General features: G+C 33.0%; 1 long non-coding RNA gene across 1 annotated transcript; it reads left to right on the plus strand.

Annotated features, from left to right (window-relative positions):
- Window positions 1-16,397: 16,397 nt before the first annotated feature.
- On the plus strand, window positions 16,398-19,495 carry LOC134695148 (uncharacterized). The gene is made up of 3 exons (XR_010102714.1): window positions 16,398-16,426; window positions 18,652-18,719; window positions 19,352-19,495. It is a non-coding gene; the product is annotated as an uncharacterized LOC134695148 (long non-coding RNA).
- The last annotated feature ends 781 nt before the right edge of the window (window positions 19,496-20,276 follow it).

Below are 20,276 nucleotides of genomic sequence, written 5' to 3' on the forward strand. Positions count from 1 at the left end.
CAAAATTATTATCTTGGTACCTTTGATAACTAAGTAGAACGTAGTATACATATGTATATGATGATATAAATATGTAATCGTCTCTGCTACATTGTATGTTTAGGTTATGCAGGTTTAACAAACTTCAAAGGAAATTAAATATCCGTCATTTTTAATAAAACCTTGAATTGTTCAGGGGGAGCACAGCATGCTTTTCTTCTGCCTCATACAACACCCAATGGTCGGATTACGAGTTGAACAGACAATGCACGTGCCGTTTGAAATATCAAATGTATATAAGGCAGGGCTGACATGAATAAAACCACTAACATGTGGTCCGTATTATTCAAACTGACATATATTTCATATCATTCAAATGTGTGTATATGTAATTTTAAGTTTAACTGTGGTCACACCTTTCCCGATAGCACAATAAGGCGTCAAACGCATGAAAACATAAGTTTGCCGTTGAAAAAAATTGTTATCCGTTGGGAGTCCATTGATGTACTGACCTTATAAAACGAACTCATAACGAACAAATAACGGGCACACACAGGACATGCAACGAGAAACAGAAACGTATTGGACAGAAATGATGTCGAACCACGGATGAGTACCCCATGAAACGGAAACCTAACGGAAGTGTACCAGATTGGACGGATGAACATAATATGCGGACATTAACGATACAGTCATATAAATCACATACATATTCAAATAGTTTCCATGTAATTGTTTTTGATTTGTTCTTCGAATTGCAATCAAAGGTTATTGTCTGGCCTAAATAAGTGCTGCATGATTATGAAGACGTGCTCTTACTCATTAAGATTAGTTATGAATGATAAGCATTCATGACATTTAAGAAATCTGACATACCAATAATTGGCATTTCTGACGCAAATGTTCCATTGGCAATTACCCGTTTCAGATCCGTTCATCATCCGTTTTATCCGTCATACATTCAGTAAAAGTCCGTTTCACATCCGGTCAACAAACGTTGCATCCGCTATTTCTCTGGTGGAGTCCGTTGGTGAATTTGTCTACCGGACATTTAACGGATGAATAACGGGCAAGAAACGGATACAAAACAGAAACGGAACGTATGGCTACCAAATGAACGACAGACACTTAGTCCGTTGAACGTCCATTGACATTTTTGAACCTGCACAAAATGTTCCCCATAGGACAAAACGGACATCGACGGATACAATAGACGCCGAACGGACGTGAAATTGAAAAGAACGGATGTCTTAGGGATAATAACAGACGACTAACGGACACGCACGGACGGGAAAATATAATTTTTCGAAAAACTAATGATTTTCTTACCCCAGGAGTAGATTACCTTAGCCGTATTTGGCACAACTTTTTGGAATTTTGGGTCCTCAATGCTATTCAACTTTGTATTCGTTTGGCTTTTTAACTATTTTAATCTGAGCGTCACTGATGAGTCTTATGTAGACGAAATGCGCGTCTGGCGTATAAAATTATAATCCTGGTACTTTTGATAACTATTTACTCCACTGGGTCAATGTCACTGCTGGTGGACGTTTCGTCCCCGAGGGTATCACCAGCCCAGTAGTCAGCACTTCGGTGTTGACATAGATATCAATTATATGGTCATTTTTATAAATTTTCTGTGTACAAAACTTTGAATTTTTCGAAAACTAAGGATTTTCTTACCCCAGGAGTAGATTACCTAAGCCGTATTTGGCACAAGTTTTGAGAATTTTGGGTCCTCAATGCTCTTCAACTCTGTATTTGTTTGGCGTTTTAACTATTTTGATCTGAGCGTCACTGATGAGTCTTCTGTAGACGAAACGCGCGTCTACCGTATCAAATTATAATCCTGGTACTTTTGATAACTATTATCCATTTGGTGTCCTTTGGCGCTTTCCGTTAAGGTGTGACCTTGGCTTAAATCTTTCATTTGTTTCGAGTTGAAGTTAACAGTAGAAACCACAAGCATACGGAAAACTCATCAATCAGAACTTCAAAAACAAGAACTTTCCATGATGATACATTGTTTCAAACAGAAATGGAATACGGAAATGGAACACATATGTTTAACAATAGTCTTACACGTTGGTCTGAATTTTTTCCGGATAAAACATATTTCATATAAGATTAATTGTGCATGCCTATCGTAGACACATTTGAACTATAGACTATGCAAAACGGTAATAGTCTAAAACCTTAAACCATACATTTTCTGGCATATCAACTCAAAATTTATTTTATGTGGTTGTTTAAATCAATCGTCGTTATGCAGATTGCAAATATCTTGTATTTGGTGGAAACTAACACCACTTTTCGTGATACATTTGCTCGAGTTTAAGTCCACAGGGTAATTTCGTACCTTTTGCTATCTAATTACAGATATTAGAAGATATGGTATAAGTGCCAATGAGACATTTTTCATCCAAGGAGCCCGTGTCTTTATCAACTTTATTTTAGTTATGGTAATCATGTACAATAAGGTTAAAATCATAACAAACAGTATATGATCCCCTAAAATGAGGACATGTTTAGTTTGATTCGTCCCGGTGGTTAGATTTGAAGCAGTTAATATCGTTGTGATCATATGAAGTCGGGTTTTTAAACAATTTTCCAAAGCCTTCTGTAGAAAACCCCTATTCTCTTCTGTCTAGCCATCGTGACCATGTTAGTTGACTGAGAGAGTCATCGGTTGGTAATTCAATCAAGAAATTATATATAAATGGTGGCTTAGTTTAATTATATTTGACCGCAGCAGATTATATGTTGAAGATTTTTGTAATAAATGTTGGAAAATTACGAAAAATTGTGAAAACATTATCTAAAAGGGCATAAAGTTCGGAAGGGGTAAATTGGCAATTTCGATCATATTGACTTAAATGTAGCTATACCTTTGCTGAACAATTTTTGATGGACGATGGACACTGAGTAATGATTAAAGGTCACCTGATCTGTTGGGCCATATGAGCTATAAAAAACGAGATACGAGAAACAATTATGAACAACATCAACAAGAGACCAATGATCACAGATTTCTAGACTATAGACAAATCCAAACAAATTCAGCTGGTTTAAACTTTTTTACAGGTACCGACCTTCATCCTGTAAAAACATTACAACAGAAAAAGGCAAACTATAACATGTATAAGGTAACTATTTCAATGCATTGAAAGGACGTAAAAAAAAACAAGTTCGCATATACTAAACGCTTAACTTTTATCTATGTTCATATCTTGATAGTCATCGTAGTAATATTCGTTATTAACCTCTGATTAAAATGCAGTATTGATACAGAGTGTAGTTATTTGGAACAATGCTACTGACAACATTGCACTTTTTCTAACAAAGTTATTTTTTTATTTTGTTTCCCAATATAATATCAAAATACACATTCGACCTGTTTCCTTATGAAGTTTTGAATGGATTATTGTTTTATTTTCCACTTCCTGAGAAATAAAGACTGATCTGATCGGGCTGAACCACTTGTGCTGAAATATAGAAAAATCTTTATGTAAAATGAGGATATTTTGTTAACGATCTACTGCGGTATCATATTTAATCACCTGCTTGAAGCCTTATGTGCTTTACATTTTTGAAGTTTTGAATGGATGATTGGTTTTATTTTCCACTTCCTGGCAAACATAGATTGATCTGATTGGGATCAGCCACTGGTGCTGAAATATAGAAAAATCTGTATGTAAAAAGAGGATATTTTGTTAACGATCTACAGCGGTATCACAATTAATCAACTGCTTGAAGCCTTGTGTACTATACATTTTTACAACAACACATAATCTTTCAAGATGTTTGATTAAACATTTGAGTAATGTTTGTATCGCTATGAGTTTGTGAAAAGAGATGCGCGAAAGCTTCCAGTATCATCAGTAGTAGATAAAATGACAACGTCGTTGCTAAAATAGAAAAGACCAAAAGACAAACTATTGTTACACAAAACAAAACATTGAAATTTTAAGACTGAACAACGAATCCCACACAAATATGATTCATCGAAAGTGGTACGGAAGGTAGAACAGATCCTACCCACATGTATGTGGCTTATATCCTGTTGCTCATGGTAGTTAGTATAAATCTTGTTATAAATCTATTTTGATTGATCACATTCGAGGACAGATGAGATGGATAGGATAGTAGTTACGAGAGATGGAACGTAAACGCTATAATCTGTAAAACGGGTTTTCAATAATTGTCAACCCACTCACAATATGGCATCCGTTATACGAAAGTTTTTTTCTTCAACTTCACCACTTGGAACTCTTGTTTCATTAGCGTCCTTGTATAAAGTCAAATCACAAAAATACTGAACTCGGAGGAGTCCCTATTCAAATGAAAAATGCATCAAGCGAATGGACAACAACTGTCATAATATAATCGCCCGGATTTAATTTGACATCATTGTACAGAAGGGAGAAGAATAGTTGGCACGTTTATTGAAACGCCAAAGGCCTTCGTTAATTGAACCTTCATACACCAGTTATATAATTAACATTTTAAAAATAATTTAACCGTATGTTTTCAGGACAAGCACGTTCCTTACCTTCAAATTTTAACTTTATTGAGCGGGTAGTTTTTTTCCCAAAAAGACTTTTAGCTGCACATGAATACTTTCCTTGATTTTTCTTTGACATCTTTGGTATATCTATTTTGCAAACATTTGTACTTATTTCTGTTTCTTGGTCTTTACACCTATCCCCTTTAAAGGACCATTTGCAACGTTTGATATCGAAAAAACCTTTTGTTTTGCACATTAATTCCACTTTATTCCCTTCCTTCATATTTGCTGTATCATTTTTTATCTCAACTTCTTCTGATTCACACTGAATGATAACAATAAGTTTACCTGGAAAAATATGTACATGCTATTTAAGTCAAACTTCAAGAAGACTTATATCGATGAACAAGAGAGTGCGGTAGAGAATATCAAAATAACGCTAATAATGTTTATGCAATTCGAGCGAGGTTGGGCAATTTTGTTTGCGCATTAGGTACACTCACTTTTAAGGAAACATATAACAAAGTTTTCATATTTATATATGTTTATATATATATATATGTTTGTAAGATAGCCCTTAGAATTACAAGATATCATAATGCATGTGATGAAGGTATAGGGTTCAACAAAATCTAAACGAATAATTCATATTGACATTACGTTGATAGACAGTACATAAGTTGATGTTTTTTGCAAATCAGAGACATTTCTACTAGTGACCTAATTGCTTTGACCATGCTGACGGGTTAAACCATTACAGCTAGGATGTTGAATAACCCGCGGGTACCAACATTGCACCTTTTTGATATTTTTTTCTATGTCTCAGACAAATTTTCTATTATGTATAAATACTTTGTGAAAGTATCCCTATTTTCCATTTTACTATATGTTTGAACCAATTTTATTTTTCTTTCATATTTCTTGAATAAAAAATATAGATTTGAACTACGCTATTAAGAATTCTTTAAAGAGGAGTACCAAAATTGCCTCCATGCTTAAACAGATTGATAGATACTCTGATTTATTTCTTCAAATACTTAAAATAATTTGACATTCGCCCATGCTTACTAATCATTTTTCTAAGAAATGAAAGCTTGTGACAAATTCCATTTGCCTATTCTGATGTTGTCAACTGTGATATATTTATGTAATTAAATTTATCTTTATCGTAATGTGTGAATAAAGTCAATTCTTGAAAATACAAAGTGTTTAGTCTAAGGGAAAACAAACAAATAATAGTACAGCAGACATAGCATAGAAAATTAAAGACAGAACAACACGAACATGTGTTAGGGTTCAATATGTTGTCTGAATCCCTTCCCCTGTCACCTATCACGTTGGTGTATTGCCTCAAGATAGGATAATGAAAATTATTAAAGAAGTTAGGCATCGGCATTTGTACCTGTGAATGAACTAGTTGCCACGTAAACCCCCCGATTTCCTGAAATTTACGTCATCGATTTTGTTAGGTAGTGAATCGTCAGGTTCAACGTGTAAGGCGGAGGCTATACGTGGTAAGAACTTGTGATTTTTTCCCCCCTAAAAACACAGATATTCGTTAATGATTTAAAGTATGTTCAGGAACATTGGAATGTACCCAAAGTAATTAAAATAATTTGATCCTTTAACATGTTTCTTTGACATCAGGACAAAATGGTAAATGCAGAACGCATTTGACGGAAAATGGCGGTATATTGATGGGTCCTAGCGTTATCAAAAAGTGCATGTACTTTATAATAACATTTACATTTATTTAATAGTTATCTTTTAGTTACTATGTTCGCCGACGAATAGCTCTACAGTTTGAGACACATGTTGAAGTAGTAAACTAACTGTTTAAAAGCGGGAGAATAAATAAACGGTACCAATTTTCTTGTACCAGATGCGCATTTCGACAATACATGTCTCTTCAGTGATGCTCGTGGCCAAAATATTAAAAACCCAAAGCTTATATAAAATATGAGGAGCAATAATCCAAAAGGTCCAAAAAGTATAGCCAAATCCGTGAAAGGAATCAGAGCTTTGCACGAGGGAGATACATTCCTTAATTTATAATAATTTCTAATATTTGTAACAGCAAATTTTAATAACACAAAAATCCGTATTTTCATGCCAGTACCGAAGTACTGGCTACTGGGCTGGTGATTCCCTCGGGGACTAATAGTCCACCAGCAGAGGCATCGACCCAGTGGTAGTAATAAATAAACGGTACAAATTTTCTTGCACCAGATGCGCATTTCGACAATACATGTCTCTTCAGTGATGCTCGTGGCCAAAATATTAAAAACCCAAAGCTTATATAAAAGATGAGGAGCAATAATCCAAAAGGTCCAAAAAGAATAGCCAAATCCGTGAAAGGAATCAGAGCTTTGCACGAGGGAGATACATTCCTTAATTTATAATAATTTTTAATATTTGTAACAGCAAATTTTAATAACACAAAAATCCGTATTTTCATGCCAGTACCGAAGTACTGGCTACTGGGCTGGTGATACCCTCGGGGACTAATAGTCCACCAGCAGAGGCACCGACCCAGTGGTAGTAATAAATAAACGGTACCAATTTTCTTGCACCAGATGCGCATTTCGACAATACATGTCTCTTCAGTGATGCTCGTGGCCAAAATATTAAAAACCCAAAGCTTATATAAAAGATGAGGAGCAATAATCCAAAAGTTCCAAAAAGTATAGCCAAATCCGTGAAAGGAATCAGAGCTTTTCACGAGGGAGATACATTCCTTAATTTATAATAATTTCTAATATTTGTAACAGCAAATTTTAATAACACAAAAATCCGTATTTTCATGCCAGTACCGAAGTACTGGCTACTGGGTTGGTGATACCCTCGGGGACTAATAGTCCACCAGCAGAGGCATCGACCCAGTGGTAGTAATAAATAAACGGTACCAATTTTCTTGCACCAGATGCGCATTTCGACAATACATGTCTCTTCAGTGATGCTCGTGGCCAAAATATTAAAAACCCAAAGCTTATATAAAAGATGAGGAGCAATAATCCAAAAGGTCCAAAAAGTATAGCCAAATCCGTGAAAGGAATCAGAGCTTTGCACGAGGGAGATACATTCCTTAATTTATAATAATTTCTAATATTTGTAACAGCAAATTTTAATAACACAAAAATCCGTATTTTTATGCCAGTACCGAAGTACTGGCTACTGGGCTGGTGATACCCTCGGGGACTAATAGTCCACCAGCAGAGGCATCGACCTAGTGGTAGTAATAAATAAACGGTACCAATTTTCTTGCACCAGATGCGCATTTCGACAATACATGTCTCTTCAGTGATGCTCGTGGCCAAAATATTAAAAACCCAAAGCTTATATAAAAGATGAGGAGCAATAATCCAAAAGTTCCAAAAAGTATAGCCAAATCCGTGAAAGGAACCAGAGCTTTGCACGAGGGAGATACATTCCTTAATTTATGATAATTTCTAATATTTGTAACAGCAAATTTTAATAACACAAAAATCCGTATTTTCATGCCAGTACCGAAGTACTGGCTACTGGGCTGGTGATACCCTCGGGGACTAATAGTCCACCAGCAGAGACACCGACCCAGTGGTAGTAATAAATAAACGGTACCAATTTTCTTGCACCAGATGCGCATTTCGACAATACCTGTCTCTTCAGTGATGCTCGTGGCCAAAATATTAAAAACCCAAAGCTTATATAAAAGATGAGGAGCAATAATCCAAAAGTTCCAAAAAGAATAGCCAAATCCGTGAAAGGAATCAGAGCTTTGTACGAGGGAGATACATTCCTTAATTTATAATAATTTTTAATATTTGTAACAGCAAATTTTAATAACACAAAAATCCGTATTTTCATGCCAGTACCGAAGTACTGGCTACTGGGCTGGTGATACCCTCGGGGACTAATAGTCCACCAGCAGAGGCATCGACCCAGTGGTAGTAATAAATAAACGGTACCAATTTTCTTGCACCAGATGCGCATTTCGACAATACATGTCTCTTCAGTGATGCTCGTGGCCAAAATATTAAAAACCCAAAGCTTATATAAAAGATGAGGAGCAATAATCCAAAAGGTCCAAAAAGAATAGCCAAATCCGTGAAAGGAATCAGAGCTTTGCACGAGGGAGATACATTCCTTAATTTATAATAATTTTTAATATTTGTAACAGCAAATTTTAATAACACAAAAATCCGTATTTTCATGCCAGTACCGAAGTACTGGCTACTGGGCTGGTGATACCCTCGGGGACTAATAGTCCACCAGCAGAGGCATCGACCCAGTGGTAGTAATAAATAAACGGTACCAATTTTCTTGCACCAGATGCGCATTTCGACAATACATGTCTCTTCAGTGATCCTCGTGGCCAAAATATTAAAAACCCAAAGCTTATATAAAAGATGAGGAGCAATTATCCAAAAGGTCCAAAAAGTATAGCCAAATCCGTGAAAGGAATCAGAGCTTTTCACGAGGGAGATACATTCCTTAATTTATAATAATTTCTAATATTTGTAACAGCAAATTTTAATAACACAAAAATCCGTATTTTCATGCCAGTACCGAAGTACTGGCTACTGGCCTGGTGATACCCTCGGGGACTAATAGTCCACCAGCAGAGGCATCGACCCAGTGGTAGTAATAAATAAACGGTACCAATTTTCTTGCACCAGATGCGCATTTCGACAATACATGTCTCTTCAGTGATGCTCGTGGCCAAAATATTAAAAACCCAAAGCTTATATAAAAGATGAGGAGCAATTATCCAAAAGGTCCAAAAAGTATAGCCAAATCTGTGAAAGGAATCAGAGCTTTGCACGAGGGAGATACATTCCTTAATTTATAATAATTTCTAATATTTGTAACAGCGAATTTTAATAACACAAAAATCCGTATTTTCATGCCAGTACCGAAGTACTGGCTACTGGGCTGGTGATACCCTCGGGGACTCATAGTCCACCAGCAGAGGCATCGACCCAGTGGTAGTAATAAATAAACGGTACCAATTTTCTTGCACCAGATGCGCATTTCGACAATACATGTCTCTTCAGTGATCCTCGTGGCCAAAATATTAAAAACCCAAAGCTTACAGGAGCGTGAAAAATGAGCGAAGCTGTCAAAATGTTTCTGTTCCGATTAAAAAAAGGCAAATTCACGAGACACTTGAAACACTGTAGCAGAGAACTTTTAAATTCTTAAGGAGAAGACACGCTTTTAGTGCTTTTAATATATCTTATTTCAGTAAAAAGGGAGGATGGTTCTCAATTTTTATAATGACATATTTCACCCGTGGCAGCAGAAAATTACCAGCACAAATAATTAATAGTACTGCTGAGAGAGGTCCTGGATAGAAATCAATTTAAAAACAAGTCTGTTTATAAAGAGATAGCATTATCAGTAACAAATACCAGATATAATCTTCAGGTTGATGCAAGACGGGTCCAGGAAAGATTAAAACCACTGATTTTTAATACTGTCAATACTTAGCAGAGTCTATTTCACAACTTAGGAAATCAGCACTTTAACGGCTTTAATCTCTGATTAACAATTTATGGATATGTATTGATTAATTAATTCTATGTGCTTATATATCTTTACTGGACGAAATTATTTCATTGGTGGAAGAAGATCATAAAAAAAGGAAAAGAGAAAGAGGAAAAGGAAACAGTAGAAAATCGGAGAAAACGAACAATGGAAAACATAACTCCTAAGAAAAGTTAACTCGTTTTTTCTCTTAAAATAGGCCAGTTATTCAAATCAAGTGAAATGAAAGGTCCCGATGTGAGTGAGTCTATCGATATGATAGAGAGTTTATATTGACAATTGGCAAACCAGAGACAACTGTATTGTAGTCACAGGGCAAGTGCACTATGAATTACTTAAACAGGCTGGATAATACACATGTAATCTTTAAAAATATAAACTAAACTGTACAATCATTTCATTCTCATAACAAATATTATTGATCGATGAAAGTGTGAATTCCGATAATAATTTGATAAAGTGTTTATTTTATATCCTAATAATTCTCCTATAATAATTTCATGTTGTGCTTGCTTTTGATAAAAACAATTGTTACAAGTCAACGTACATAAATAGCATTTGATTATGTACATATGATGTAACTGTTTACTTTAAGTGAATTTACATGGCCGGATTAACAGGTCTCGAGTTCATTAGTATCATAGATATAGGAAGATGTAGTATGAGTGCCAAGGAGACAACTCTCCATCCAAATAAGATTTTACCAAAATCATTACAGGTCAATTTACGGCCCCAAACACGGAGCCTTTGCTCACACCGAACAACAAGCTATAAATGACCCCTAAAATTACAAGTTGTTATTGGTTTTGGAAGAAATTACAAGTGTTAAACCATTCAAACGGAAAGACCGACGGTCTTGTCTATATACTGATATACAAAACGAGAAACGAGAAACACGTTTAAATTACACAAACAAATGTTTTCTTTGCAATTTCATTCCATCAAGACAAATTGTAATGTTTGTTTCTAATCTTCTTATGGCTTAAATTCTGTTTTCTTTTTTTTTTCTTTCTAGAAAACTTAAATCCACGAATTTAGAAACCTACAAACACGTAACTTTTGCTGAAACCCCGACTTAAAGCACTTGCGAAGGAAAAACAATAATAGAATTTTTCGATAGATCATTTTCTAGTAAAGGGGAAGGGATTGCAGTTAAAACATAATAAACTTGTCTACGAATATTTATGAAACGGATATTCTGTAACGGTCAACCTGATGATGACGTCCGTAAAATTTAAGAAGGGATGATTTCAAATTATCAAATTGAAACTCTTGGTTTACAAGTAATATGTTCCTTGTGCGAAGAAATCAGCTATCAAAGAAAATAATGAGGGGAAATATAATCCATGGGGTACCGTATCAAATGATGATTATATACTCAGTATGCAGACGCTGATGGAATTTTCTGCATAAAAATAGAAAGTTCACATATGGGAGCTGATTTTTTTTGTTATCAACTGACTGTCATTTTTTTATTTTTTGATATAATTCAAGATATAAGGTAAACTAATAATTTAAAGTATTTAGTTAGATAAAATGTAGCGGAAAGTGCAGCTAACTTCTTTTTCCCTTTCATGAATATTTTCCGTATGACGTCGGCCTCATATGTCAATCAAGAAATTAGACATCTTGATCAAATCATACATTTTGTTTTTCAGAATCCAAAGGGATTTTATACAGAGTAGAATTTATCACTCTCTACACCATGATACTTGCAAATACGTTGGTCATCATTTCTGAAAAAAAGCAAAACCAACTCATCCAAGTTTGGAATGTGGAAGACGCGTGTAAGGTCAAATGTAGTCTTATTGTAAGATTAAAGAGTCTTATATGATAGGTATCTTTCATGTTCTTTTTTTTTCTCTTTTTATAATAGATGTATTGTCAGTTAGATAAAATATCAAAGATCTGCAATTAACAATTTTTGTCTAGAACAACATAAGGACTCCTATGGGTGTGGAAAATTCTCGCTGCATTGAAAACAAATAAGTGACCATATGCTGATATCTGCTCAATTTTCATACTGTTGTCTCGTTGACACAGGCACCATTTCTATTATTATTTTTATACAATGGATGATCAATACAAAGTATTATTATTATAATTGAAATCTCATTCAATACGATACATGTTGACTTAAAATACCTTGGACACACGCTATCAGTTTATCCCTTTTCCAGATGGAAAATACCACTGTTATGATTGACACCAGTACACTTATTCCGCCTATTAAACCATTAACTATCGTGTCAGCTAAAACAATAAATATCTTATTTAGATGCATACCGGTTCAATGTAATCAGAATATAGAAATCCGAGATTATAAAAATTATTGTTGCTTGCGAAATGCACAGATGAAATATGAAGTTTTCGATATACTTCGCTTGTTACACATGTCATAAAATTCATTTTGGATTTATTATATACGATGCTTAACAACTTAAAATTCAAATCAATCATCGTGTAATAATTTGATCGTGATCATGTGGCTTTATAAATCATACAACTAAAGTCATGATTTATTAGTATTTATATTTGAATTCCTTTATTAACTGAATAAAAATAAATCTTGATTTCCTGTGTCCGTAGAATTTCTGGTGTTTATAAATGTGATAGAATTGTATATTATTATTGATGTATCATATCTTTGACAGTTTATCGTGTCGTCAAGCATTATAGGGTGAAATATTTACTTCATATTTTTTAGTTCTTTTTGCTATTATGTACTTACTATAATCAACAACTTCACTTTCCGACTGGGACTCGTCAACTGAAAACACATTTTAAAGTAATAATTAGATAAGTTGTAAAAAAGGTCTTTATGTAAAACAGGTGAATAAACTAAATTAAGAATCAAAGATGTAAATGTTGTCGTTTAGTGTGATCAATTGTTAGATGTCAGTGAAGATATAATGCCGATTTTAAGGAGCATGTTGCATCCTCTATTTTAAGTTTCATGGAATATATGCATTCAACATAGCCATCAAAACTTAAATTATTAAGCGAGGTGCCATGTAGAAGTAAAAAGCTAATAAGTTTCCATTTCATCCTAATAATGAAGAGAGTAGGCAAGCGGAATACATCAATGAACGTTTATTGAGATGTCATATAGTCTTTTTAACATGTGTTATTCGATCGTCACTGATAATTCTGCTGTAAACAAAACGCGCGTCTGGCGTTTACATATGTTATCCCAGTTTCTATAAAGATAATGTGCAAACATATCAACAATGTTGTCTATCAAACATGACAAAGTACCTCAAAGAGAACCTTCAAATATTTACAATTACTTTATGAACATGATTTATTTATATTTGGTTGTCTATTACTACTATAAGTTTTGTCGACACTAACCCTTCAATACTGTCGGTAAACTTCTTACTGTGCCAACATTGTTCCTTGCAATACACGTATATTCCCCAGACATCGAGGCTGAAGCCTTTCTTATTGTCAATGACGGATCGCCAACTGTCGATCCCTCTATGTTCAATGTGCTTGATTTGATAATTGTATGAACACCATTTGATGTATGTCTCTGCCAATACACTTCTATTGCTGGTGGGACAGCCTTTATTATGCATTTAAGAATAACGTCATAACCAGCTACTGTTGAGAACGGCTCGAGGGGGACATTTACCTCTGGTAGATCTAAAAAGTTCAGAAAAACTTCAAACCGTTATGTTAATCTATTAAGGACATGAACATTTTTTGTACGATTTCCAATTCGGTGTGAACAGTTTCCATTTATTTAGCGATCAATCATCAAAACATTACATAATTTATTTCAAAACTGTATGTTAACGGACATTTAGATTCGCTTGGTTGGGTATGAAATTAGTGTTTTACATTTGCAATTGGGAATCCAAGTTTCTACGGTAGTGAATGTTTTTTTCTAATTTACCGTAAAGAAGACCTGTTTGTTCAATAAACTGAATGATAATTTTTTCCTTTGTTTTACTGGTTATTTCAAGCATTTCTGTCAAGTTTTGTCATAATCAGTTCAATAGTTTGAGAAAAATCCAGTATAATGAAAGACGACATCTACAGCGATTCGAGCAAAATTTCTTCGACAAATCCAAACCAAGCAGCATCAAGATAGAATGGAGTGTGGACCAATAAATGATCAAATATCTATCTTATCTGCCCATGAACAGTTGAATATGATACACAAGATGATTTTAGGAAGATAAATACCACTAATGAACCTCGTTGGCTTCTTTAAAAGGTCTCTTTGGGTCAATTTATACCTCTTATCACCTCAATATTTCAACTTTTCAGGCCAATTAATAAAAATGATGGGGTAACTTTCACTCATTTATGGTAGAAATGTTATAAGAAATGAGTAATTGAAGCATTTTAGCAGAATGAACAATCCATATAAAAGTTTACTGTCTCCAAGGAGGTTTCAATAAGACCTTACGTAAAAATTCAATTTACGCCGCATTCCAAAGAGGGACATAAAAGGCTTCTCTTTTAAAGAATAACTTGTCGTTACAACATTACAAATAATTTAATCTACTTATAACTATATATTTATTTAAGTATATAACCTAGGAAAATTTTATATTATAACAAAATATAAGAAATAACCATCCGCTCCAAAAACAAATGCATTTAGTATGGCTTGTTCTGTCAACTGATTATTCATGGTACAGGCCTATTTTAAGACAATTTTTCATAAGAATTTATTTTGGTATCAATCCACTCAGAATATTTAATTTTTTGTATTATTTCAATTAAAAAAGCAAGAAATGTTAACACATGAGAATACTCACAAGGCCATAGGTGCATATACAGCTTCCCATATTAGGTGTAATACCACCATTGATTTTCCCCTATTAAATTTGCACTTTTCAAAAAATTGTTCAGAATTTATCTTTGTTTCAAATAAAGAAATACTTGGCATGAGTAAAGTTTTATCCTGTCCAGTTCTATAGAAAAATTTTCACATAACATTTCATTGCATATAAGAAAATAACAATCATTGGAAGTTGACCAATCAAATGTCTCCCCTTATTCTATCTGTGCACAGGGTTTACTCACCATGTAACCTGAAGTTTACAAATTTTTTTATAGAAATCACAAATAAAATATAATGGTGTTTTGAAAAACCCAAGACATATGTTTATGACACAGAAATAGTTTTACTGCAATACAATGTAGGATTAATTACCTACAACGGTCAAATTCTAGGGAATATTTTTTTCGATATACTTTCGTATACAACCGGATGTGACATACCATGAGTTGGTGGTATTACACCTATAGCTGGTTATTGTCGTGGGTGTAAATATTTCATAATTTAAGTGCAGCATAGTATACGAAAAAATTTTGATGTTTTTAGTTTGGTGGATTCTTAAATTCCAGTGAAATATTTTGGCGGATACTTTAACTATTGCATAAAGAATAATGAAAAATAAGGAAGAACGTTACTTGACGTCTTATTGATTGATATTGACCGGAACTTTGATGTACATACTAATTAGGTTATTGACATATCAAGACTGATTTACAACTAGTACATGTATGTTTAATGCTAATTAATAAACCTAATGAACTGAGTACCCTATATCATAATATAATTGACACTAATTGATAAGGATATACACACATAACAGTCATTTTATATACATGTTTCTTCAATGCTCTTTTTGTTTATGTTATCGTTATTGTTTATTTTCTTACCGGTGGACGTTTGACCTATTGGAAAGAAACGAAAGTAAGCATTTATTTTAGGGAAATTTATTGGTCGCTGTTTTCTTTCAACCGCCCAAATAAGCGACAATAAACACCTCGCGAAAATAAACCACTGTACCGTATATATATATTTATCACATGGGTATTTCTTTTGTTGAAAACCCATTAGGTTGAACACTTCCAAATTGTGAAATTAAACTGACCACATGCTTGTTATGTGTATTATATTCACATACCAGTACCTAACGAAGCTTTTAGTCTTACATTTTCAGTTGAAGTGTGCTAGTGACTTAATACGACCTTTACGAGATCAATATATTCCATGTGCGGAAATTGAGCACAGTTAGAGCAACATTTATAATGTACTGCCTGTGTATTTATCGTATCAAGTCACTAAAACACACAATCTCCGGCGCAGAGCTCACATATCCGTTCCGTTCAATACTTTGTAACACTACACTCAATATGACCTCTGCCATACCTTTTTTTGCGTACTTTTTTGTTCCCAATCTCTAATCAAAATCTACATTACTGTTTATTTAATTAAGATACTTTTATGGAAAAAAACATAAAAATTCTCATTTTTGCGAAGATAAGTATATCAAACGGAAAATTTTGCTATGTTTATTAACGTAATACTAAAAGTTGCATTTTCGTTAGAGATTAAATTTCTTTCGTAAACACAGCCGGTTGTGAAGGGACTATTTTGTCACCGTAATTACCATTTTTTACTATTTTACATTAATTTTATATTAATTTCTACCTATAATTGCAATTACTATTATGTTCTGTAATGCCTGTAATAGTACAGATTCCCGGAGACATCATTTTAAATATTTACCCTGCCACGTTGTTTTGTTGTCGGCGAAAAACAACATGGTGCTTGTTTTGTTTTGTCATAGTGAAGTTTGATGTAAACCCATGCTTTCTGACATGAGCCCACCCTGAAGAAGATGGAGCAAAGACAAAAATGTATTATGCAGAAAAATGTAAATCAGTATCAGCCATTTGATAAGCAGAATAATTATTGGCAGGGCTTATTTTACCAACTTAGCATCTGAGTTATCAAAGGGTCATCAAATAATGTGGGGGGTTGGGGTATTGTATACAAAACCACAATACTTATAACAACAACAATTGTTCACCTGTAAAAACCAACCTGCTAGCCATTTATAATAGGTCTTAAACAAAAATACCCCACATCCATAAGTGGACTTCATCAGCTGGCCTCTACATAGTCCAAATAATTATGAGGTCTACAAAGGCTATTATATTTTTTTCTTTGACGCCTTATGTCGAAGTAAGGCGTCAAAGAAAAAAATATAATAGCCTTTCAAGACGTCATAATTATTTGAACTAGCCTCTACATTTCTATTGATACATTTGTAAATCAAGATATATGTCACATGTACAAAAAAAATGTATGTAGGTTGTAACTTACTTTAAAAGTTTAGAATTTTATTCTTTGATATAACTTCTCCACATTCACACCTTCACAATTAAGTCCTTATAACTATGATGTCATGCAAGTATATTTTTATTTTTTTTCTGTCAGGATGAAGATGTTTTTTTTATAATTATTGTACATTCAATACCCATAGATTTATTTTAACATCAGCTAGTGGGCCCCCACTTATAAAAATTTCTGAATCCGCCACTGATTATCAAATTTGTACTTAACGAAAGTCTCACCAGTTCCATGTTGAACAGTTTGTCCATTTCAACAGGGGATGCAAGTACAACCGACAAAACAGAGTAATTTAAGTAAAAGTACTTGCATATCATTCTGTTTTCTAGCAAGGACTAGAGGGTGAAGTGTTTAGAAAGCTACAATTTAAATATGATAGTAAAAAATTTTAAATGATAGTAGGTCATGATGCATAACTAATCAATACTTATATCTTTCTTAGATTCACCATAGTTTTATTTAAAGTCAATCTTTTCTGCAATCTAATTAAAATTAAATCCTTTAATTGCTCCTGTTCTGATATGATGCGTGACATATCAGAACAGGAGCAATTAAAGGATTTAATTTTAATTAGATTGTCTTTTTCTGTTAGGTACAAATGTGTTTCCTTACAGTTTTGCAAACGGACCTTGCAAACAAATGCACACAAAGAAAGGATAGATAGGGACATAGGGTCATACAAACAGCTGGTGAAAGTTTTGCCTATTTATTTGAATCTGTTTTTTTTTATTATTCATTTTAAAGATAGAAATCATAGTTATGTATAAAAAAGAATATTTTTTTTATTATTCATTTTAAAGATAGAAATCAAAGTTATGTATAAAAAAGAATATGTGGTATATGATTGCCAATGAGACAAATATCCACAAAAGACAAAAATTAAACAGACATTTACAACTATAGGTCACATTATGGCCTTCAACAATGAGATGTAGTTTAAGTCTATGTGACATTATCAGACACAAAAAAATATTCCCTGAATTTTTTACAAAGGCCAAGTGATACCATGAAGGATTGCTTGACTGTAAGCTGTCAATATAATGAACGCACTGAAATTATTGACACTTTAAGTTCTAGACAATCAAACAAATAATATTTGAATAAGTACAAATGTATACTTTATACTCAACATGAAAAATGATATAAACTCTTGTTGAATGTTTATGACTTAAACAGAAATGTGGTTATAATTCTCATTAGAGCTAATTTCCTAATGCTTGTAAAATAAGACTTTGGTAGACTTGCCTGCTATGTAGCTCAAGCATTGTGATTAAGATTGACATCTGCAAACAATATAGATAGGAATAGTTATTTAAACTTGTATATATATTATATTTCAATTTAATTGAATGTTATCCCAATAACAATTGTACAATATACAAACAAAACAAGCAAGCTTACCTAATTCTTACTCTACATACATTAGGAAATTATCTCTAACTACTGCTTCTATAATTTCCTTTCATTTTAGCAGTTATGACAATGTTATGCCAAAAGATGACTTAAAGGGGCATCTGGAGTAAAAAGACAGACTACTGAGTATAACATGAAATTAATTATATCAATCAAATTATAAAATATTTGACAATTTTATTTTCAATTAAAGTTTAACACAAATGTTTAAGACTGATTAACTTCTCTTCTGTAGTGCATTACATAATGTCAAAGTTTTCTTCACAAAATTCATAATGCTACAAAGTACTGAAGTTTTAAATAGTTTGTAAATGTTGTGCTATTCATATACATCTGCTGTGTAATTACTCTATTTACATGCAAACACAGGATCATACAAATCATACATAGTAAACATTGTAAAAAGATGTTCATACATGTACAGTGTATGTAGAAATTGAGTCAATATCTAGCTATACATATGCCATACATTTTCTATAGGAGTAATTAAACACTTTTAAAAATACTGGCTTTACTTTTAAGTTACCATTCATCTAAATTGCAGTTCTTCAAATGACCATGAGTACAGTTGTAATTTGTTAATAGAAGAAGAGGAAGAAGTGGATGGACAGGACTAAAACAATTATGCATATGTTGAATGTAACAATTGGATTTTTTTTTTAATTATGCCAATTTATTAAGATTAGACCTGATTTGTATATACATGATGAAGATAAATACACCATAAAAATATTTAATTTTGCTTTATTCTTTTGCAGGAAACCAAGTATGAAATTGAGAGGGTTTCAGTATTTCTAGCATATTATAGTATTCATTTATACTTGGGATTGGTATACAACTATACAAACAACTGATCAAGCACAAGCCACCATTTGTTACTTTGTAACTCACTAATTGCTTTATCTTTTTTATTTTGCTTCAATTTACATATTTGGCCCTATGTTGCTTCTAGTCTCTTTTTTTTTGCTTAAAGATAAAATATATGAGTATGCTCTATAATAACAAAGTTCATTATATATAAGTCTGTAAATAAGGGAAATACACTTGTTGTATGTTGGTTCGAATCCAACTGCAGACGAACAAATGTGATCTTTGTAACTCACTAATTGCCTTATCTTTTGTTTTTGCTTCAATTTACATATTTGGGCCTATGTTGCTTCTAGCCTTTTTTTTGCTTGAAGATAAAATTTATGCTCTATAATAACAAAGTTCATTATATATAAGTCTGTAAATATTGGAAATACACTTGTTGTATGTTGGTTCGAATCCAACTGCAGACGAACACATGTAAGCTAGTTAAGCTTATGAAAGCATTTTTTTTTTTATCATTTTACAAAATAGCAATGATTTTTAGGATAATAGTTTCTTTACTAATAATTGGAAAAATAACTTGTATATTTTCCTATAGATTTTGTTTTTTTTATTTCAAATAAATAAAGGAACACAATTCATTTAATTGGCATTTATGAAAAAAAAGTTAGAAAATAAAATATAATACATGTATATTCATGATATTGATATTAAAGAATGCTTTCACATTTTGCTTTTCACCTCTTATAGTGTTGAAATCAATATGATTTTCTACATATTGGTGTTGGTGTTAAGTTGGTGTTTAAACTACCAGATAATATACCAAAATGGACACATTTTTATCCTGTAAAAGTTACTCTCCATCTGGATGAG

This window comes from Mytilus trossulus, chromosome 13, assembly GCF_036588685.1.
Source record: "Mytilus trossulus isolate FHL-02 chromosome 13, PNRI_Mtr1.1.1.hap1, whole genome shotgun sequence".
NCBI classification, from domain to species: Eukaryota; Metazoa; Mollusca; class Bivalvia; order Mytilida; family Mytilidae; genus Mytilus; species Mytilus trossulus.